The sequence below is a fragment of the Engraulis encrasicolus genome, chromosome 21 (genome assembly GCF_034702125.1).
Source record: "Engraulis encrasicolus isolate BLACKSEA-1 chromosome 21, IST_EnEncr_1.0, whole genome shotgun sequence".
NCBI classification, from domain to species: domain Eukaryota; kingdom Metazoa; phylum Chordata; class Actinopteri; order Clupeiformes; family Engraulidae; genus Engraulis; species Engraulis encrasicolus.
In genome coordinates this window covers 38,719,674-38,727,119 of record NC_085877.1, presented here as the reverse complement: position 1 = coordinate 38,727,119, position 7,446 = coordinate 38,719,674, and positions in this window count along the sequence as shown.

Here is a 7,446-nt window from a genome sequence, read left to right as displayed (position 1 = left end):
GTGAGGGTCCTCATTACATTTCATGTATTGGGTGAGGGGGGCCCGTCAGATGAATTGGTCCCGGACCAGGTCAAGGCTTACTCCAGCCCTGATCGTGCTGATTGGTTGGGTGTGTGTTTATATACTGTACTGCATGGGCAAAATTGCTGGGGGCGATCGCAAGAAAGACTGCACCAAAGAAGGTGGATCTAACAAGAAGCGTCATTTTGTTTCTTTTCCGGTATCCACTTAATGTCGGGTAATAATAATAATAATAATACTTTCGTTTTATATAGCGCCTTTCAAAACACCCAAGGACGCTTCACAGAGTGTTGTGTTGGAGAGTGTGAGTGTGTGTGCGCGTCAGTGTGTGAGCATGTGTGTGAATGCGTGAAAGTGCTTGTGGAACTAGCAGCCATAAGCCTTCAGGAAGAGATGTGTCTTAAGGTGTTGCTTAAACATGGCCAGTGGCCAGCGGGTGAACGCCCCTTTAGGAGACCTTCGGTTAAGAGACCTTCGGAGTCCTGAGGTTGAGAATCAATTAAGTCCCCTTAGCACTGTAGATGGCGGTAGCGCGCATCTTGGGCAAACACCTCAAAACGAGAAGAAGTAGGGGACAACGCCCCCTTAGGAGACCCAACTTGAGCACACGCTTTTGCATTGAGTGGGCGTGTTTTGCAATATCTTGCTCTAATTTAGTATTTTTGACTGCACACTTCTACGTGAGTGTTTCCAGTGAAAACGACGATGGCGGCAACTTTTCAAGAGCGACTCATTGAGCTTGTTGGGAATTACAAACATTTGTGCGATCATACCTCCCCGTTGCACTGTGATATAGGAGCATTAGTATTGTCTCCTCGTACGGGGAGTCTATCTTTTTGTTTTGTTTTCCTTACAGTCTGTGTTTCCAATGTCCGGATTGCAATGCTGCTCTCTCTCTCTGTCCCCTGGATGAGTTGTGCGTGTGCATGTGCAATCGGTCGCTAGCGGTGGCGTGCGTAATTTATGGCTTGCAGCAGACTTATCGAGGGGCTTATTCTACACTCACATCAGCTTCATCACATCTTCCAATCAAACGACTTCTTATTGCTGGGAGGTGAGTCATAGGAATATTAAATATTGCAAATACTAGTATGTGAAAATTGAAAAAGTGGTGGACTGTTCCTTTAACACGTAGGAGTTATGGGCCATTAGCCTGGTGACGCCATCCTATGTACTCCACCTAAAGATTTTGGCTCCGCACCTAGTCTGGCAAAAGCCTCCCTGCTCGGTTCACTCACTGTTTAGCCAATCAGCAAACAGTTGAGAGTGGTGATGCAGAACTCAGCCGCGAAGTCTGTTACTGATCGGTTAAGGTAAGACTATTCACACTTTTCTTTTGTTATGTGTATGTTTTTGCGACGCTATATCGTAACAGACATGCTAATCAAGCACAATATGGATTTTAATTTGAATTCGGAGCTCCAATGAATTTGAATGGAAGAGTAACATCAGACCATCTCCCGCACTCCACGGAGATGGTTCCTCTTTTGCCAGACTGTTTGACGGAGTCAACAGTCGGCTTTCGCCCAGGCTAACGGCCCATAGCCAAACTCATGATTAACTTTTATCTCTTGGAATTCCATTAGACTGCACTTGCCTTAATGAGCTCATTCTTCAGAAAATTGAAGGGTATGGTGTGGCTGGTTCGAGCAAAGTTTTTAGAAATTTAAGAGTAAAAGTACATTTTATTCACAAAAATATTTGTGATAGGGTAGAGAAGGTGGTGACAGGAAAACAATTGGAGAGAGAAAGATGGGAGAGGATCGGGAAATGACCTTGGTCCAGACTCGAATAGGCCCCCGGCCAATCAGTATACAGTGCAAGCCTTAAGGGGGATTCATACTTGGCGTGACTGGTGTAAGTCTCCTTCATACTTCACTCGCGACCTCACTCGCGACCTCACTCGCGCCATCACGTGACCCAAAATGACGTCACACGCCGTGGCGCGAGCTGCCGTGTCGCGACGTCGTGCACCCCACATTTTTTGTAACATGTCGTGCGCCACCAGCAACTATGCAGGTAGGCAGACAAAGCAGGAGTTGCGAAGAGAGGCTACAACTACTGTAGGCTACTACAGAATGGATCCTGCACCATTTTAAGGATAATAAAATGTCATAGAGAGTTATTTTATCTTCTCTCTTAAATGTTGTTCAGTGAAACAATTGTTTACTTTGTTCAGAAGCACGTTGTGTTCGGCGATCTATTTATAAATTCTGCCGCCAGAACAATTGCTCTCATATGGTCTTGGAATGATCTGGCAATAGGCTACAACAAAAAATATATGTTTCAATGTGGTAAGTCACAAGTCAGATGTTCAGTAGCCCTACAGCAGCCGTGTTTGGCTTTCTATTTTATACATCCATAGAACTCACGCTGCGAGTTGCGAAAGATACTGCCGTTCACAGACCTGTATTGCCGTTTCTCTCATGAACAGCAGAGGGCACTTCCGACAATGCGAGCAAGGCGCTTTTGAAGTATGAATAGTCTGTCGCAAGTGATGGCGTCATTAATGGTTCTCGCGCCACTCGCGACAAACTGCGCACGTGAAGTATGCAGAGCCCTTTAGCTGTTTGAGCCATAGCCAAGGCCTGAATAATTGCCTTGGCAAGTTGACAAGCACATGTGAACGTGGCCTATTTGCATTGTCAGTTGTACATCTTAACTTTGTCTGTTCAAAGTTTTCAGCACTTTTTGCTGTGTGTGTGTGTGTGTGTGTGTGTGTGTGTGTGTGTGTGTGTGTGTGTGTGTGTGTCTGTGTGTGTGTGTGTGTGTGTGTGTGGTAATCATTTGTATGCACCTTGAATAATGTGACTCCCAATTCTTCCCAGATTACTTTCGTATGACTCCCAATTCTTCCCAGATTACTTTCGTATGACTCCCAATTCTTCCCAGATTACTTTCGTATGACTCCCAATTCTTCCCAGATTACTTTCGTATGACTCCCAATTCTTCCCAGATTACTTTCGTATAATCACGCTACAGTATACAGAAGTGGCCGCTTAGTGTGTGCTGCTGCTTCTCCTTCACCTAAACGAGTGCACTGAATCAGGGGCGGATCTAACCACTTTGGGACCCTAGGCGAAATATAAACATTGGGCGCTGAAAAAGTACTTCTTGACCTAAACACGTACACGAAGTAAGGGTCACCCCCGAATTGGTCTTACCCCTTATTGATCCTAGTTGCACCCTGTGTAGAGCATTTACAAATGTAGTGACATAAAGTTGTGTGTTTTGGTGCTGTTTTAGTGTTCTGTGTCATGTACCCTATATCTGCAATTACTTTACTTAACTGACAAATTAAGATCAGGTATTATCTGTCTTTACTGCGGCTAGTGTGGAAGTTGGGGGCCCCTTTGGAGAGCAGATTTGGTTGGGGCCCGAGGCAATTGCCTAGGTTTGCCTAATGTAATGTCCGCTTCTGCGCAGAATCTATTCAGTGAGAGAAGAAAAAAAAACGGTCGGGCATTTTCAGCCAAGACCAGTCCACCAGTCATTTAGAGAGACAACGAAGCATTTGACAACATTTATAGTCATCTGTTAAAAGCTATTTTGACCACACACAGCCACAATGAATATTTAAACTCCACAATGAGTATTTAAATTCACACGCGGAGAGGTCAGCAGTAACGGCATGAGGACTGATACCACTACGTAGCCTACATTGAGGGGAGGACCAGGACAAAATAATTGCCCTGTATGCCTTATGGCCAATCCAGCCATACACAAGGGACCACTTAGCGCATGCATGCTGCTTCTCCTTCACCTAAATGACTGCATTGGATCTATTCAGTGGGTGCAGCCATGCAATAAGCTGTAGAGATGTAGTGAGATCCGCTAATAGGTGCTGCTAATGGATGCTAATCAGTGGTATATCACAGCACCCATACACAAGCAGCTACTCAAGCGTTCAGAGGAGCTAATTGAAAGCAACTCTGCATTCAGATCTTATCTCTGGAAGGTGAGCTGAGCTGTCCCATAGGGAAAAGACACGGAAGTTACTAAATGTATATTTACAATACGATACAAAACAATACAATATCTTTTATTTGTTATTGTGACAAGCACAACGAAATTATGCATTCCTTGTTGAAGCAAAGATAAATAAAAAATAAAATTAAAAAAAAATTAAAAAGTAAAAATGGAATAAAAAGAATGGTATGTATTAAAAACTATGCTTTTGAGGCAAAATTCAGTTCTGTGATGGTTACTTTGCAAGTCTTACATTACACACACTATAACTGCTGATCAGTAGTGTACAGGGCTGGATCAATGCACAGGCTAGATATGGCTGCAGGCAAGGGGCCTCCAACTGCCAGGGAGCCCCCGATTGGCCAAAAGTCAAAAACTGCAGGATTGTGACAAGATGCAATATTGAAAACTGAATTTGTAATGTCGAGTACAGTGTTAAATCCTATTTACTCTCCTCTCCACATCTGGCAGACATTTAAAGTGTACCTCCGGGATTTTGGACACCAGACCTCATTTCCGAGTCAGCCAGGGTGTAAACAATGTGTCCAGAACGTTTTTTTCACATTCCATGCAGTCCTTGTGAATTCTCATATCCATGTTGCTAAGCTAGCACAAGTGAACGGAAATGGGTAGCCTGCCCCCAAAAATAGTCTTATCCAGTTGCAACAACATTCAAAACAACCCCATTATTATGCCAGACTGCAAGTGTAAATACTTGTCTTGATAGAATGAAGTTTGAAATTAAACCAACATTGCAATCATGTTTGATCACCATCAGCAATTTGTGTTCCGGTTTGAAAGCTTGACAGCCGCGGAGTGATATTCCTAGTACAAATCCTAGCTTCGTTTGACACATCCATAACTTTTCCATAGAGCGAACTCCAACATCTTTGAAGTTTGTAAAACTGAACGGTTTTCCCCTCTCCCTGACCTCGCTCGCAAACATCAAGAGTAATGCTTTCTCTCCGACTTTGTCAACCTTTCGTAACATTGAAACATATGCCATAACAATGTTTGGTTGTTACTAGATGACCCGTGTCTACACAGCATGTTGGCGAACAGAACGCACACTCTTCTCCCTTTCATCTCGTCTCAAAAAACATTCCATGTAATAATAACTAGAGCTACGAGTGACATATTTCACAATGTCAAGCCAGATCACATAGCGTTGCGTAACGTATGAGTCCATACAGCAAATCATTTCTAATGCCATTTGTTATAGCAATTACACAAAATAACAGTAAAGCATTACAACATGCAAATCCAAAAAGTTTGCAAAAGTGAACGTTATTCCCCTCTCCCTGACCTCGCTCGCAAACACCAAGAGTAATGCTTTCTGTCCGACTTTGTCAACCTTTCGTAACATTGAATATGCCATGACAATGTTTAGTTGTTACTAGATGACCCGTGTGTCTACAGAGCATTAGATGTTGGCGAACAGAACAGTGCACCCATATCTTCTAAATCCCTTTCATCCTTCCATTCCATCTCGTCTCAAAAAACATTCCCTGTAGTAACAACTAGAGTTACGAGTGACATATTCCACAATGTCAAGCCAGATCACATAGCGTTGCGTAACTTATGAATCCATAGGAATACGGCAAGTCATGTCTAATGCCATTTGTCACAGCAATTACACAAAATAACAGAAAAGCATTACAACATGCCAATCCAAAAGGGTAACTTCTAGCCCAAGTTTTGGCTAACGTAGGCGAAGCCATTATACCACTGGGCTACCATCATAGAAGCAGAAAGCATAGCAACAAACCTGTTCTTCGGAGACTGTTGCGTGCCACAAAATGTAGATCTGGGAATGCGGTTGGCACCGCGGACACTTTTAGAGTTTTCCGTGTAGGTATTAGACTTCGAGAAGGACTTTGTGAAGTCGTCGGGACTGAAATGGTCACTGCAAAGCACCGGGGTAGCTTACGGAGCGTCTCCATCGGTGTGTTGATGTAGCCCTGCAGCCAGGAGCCAGAGTTTGGTTCTTTCAACATCTTTCACTGGAAACCAATGGAAACTTGCCGATACCCATCTGTGGGCTTTATTATTGCAGTTGGTATATACACACTGATGTACCATGGTGCGATGTCGTTGGGTTTTAATCCACTATTCGATCCGAAAGCAGTTGTAGAACTAGCCTTGATTTGCAATGTCTCTTGCGGGTCCCTGCAGTGGGTGGGTGGGCTACATCACAACTGAAGAGAGCAAAGTAAAATTCCGCCGACCCCGAGAAAATAGTCTCTCAACATGGCAAAATCCACGCAGTGCAAGGTTGGTTTAATTTCAAACTTCATTCTACTAAGACAAACATTTACACTTGCAGTATGGCATAATAACGGTTTTGTTTTGAATGTTGTTTAAACGGGATAAGACTATTTTTGGGGGCAGGCTACCCATTTCCGTTCACTTGCGCTAGCTTAGCAACATGGATATGAGAATTCACAAGGACTGCATGGAATGTGAAAAAAACGTTCTGGACACATTGTTTACACCCTGGCTGACTCGGAAATGAGGTCTGGTGTCCAAAATCCCGGAGGTACACTTTAATCCTAGTTAATTCCTAGTTTTTAATTATGGCATGACACTATCTATGTAATTTCATCATGAAATTTGCCTTCCAGGGGGGCCCACAGCATCCTGTAGTCTAGGGCCCCTGGACCATCTTAATCCTGACCTGGTGGTATTATATCACAGCACCCATACAGAAGCAGCAACTCTGCATTCAGATCTTATCTCTGGAAGGTGAGCTGAGCTAGACACGAAACTTACAAAATGGTAACACTTTATAGTAATGGATGCAAAAAAGCATTATAAAGACTTCATAAATAATTAACTATTGATGAACAAACATAAAAAAAATGTTTGTAAATGACTAGGAAATGTTAACAAATGTTTGTAAATGACTAGGAAAGGTTATGTTAATGTATTATATGAAAGAAAGAAAGCCCATTGGGAAACTCCAACTCCCATTGTCATTGTGACAGCACTCCACAGCACACAAGTGAACTCTGCACACTGCACACAACGAAATTGCATTTATGCCTCACCCGTGCAAGGGGGCAGCCCTCAGTGGCGCCCCATGGGGAGCAGTGCGGTGGGACGGACCATGCTCAGGGTACCTCAGTCATGGAGGAGGATGGGGGAGAGCAATGGTTGATTACTCCCCCCACCAACCTGGCGGGTCGGGAGTCGAACCGGCAACCTCTGGGATGCAAGTCTGATGCCCTAACCTATTTATTTAACATTTACAAATTGCTTATAAATGAATAAAAACTGTTATAAGGTATGTAAAATCTTGTATATATTATTTGTAGATATTTTATAAAGCATTAATAAAACTTAGTTAATGATAAAAACATGTGTTAATGTTTCGTTCATCATTAGTAAAGTATTAACTAAGTCTTTACTAAGCAGACATTATTATAAAGTGTTACCGTAACTAATTACTGTAAT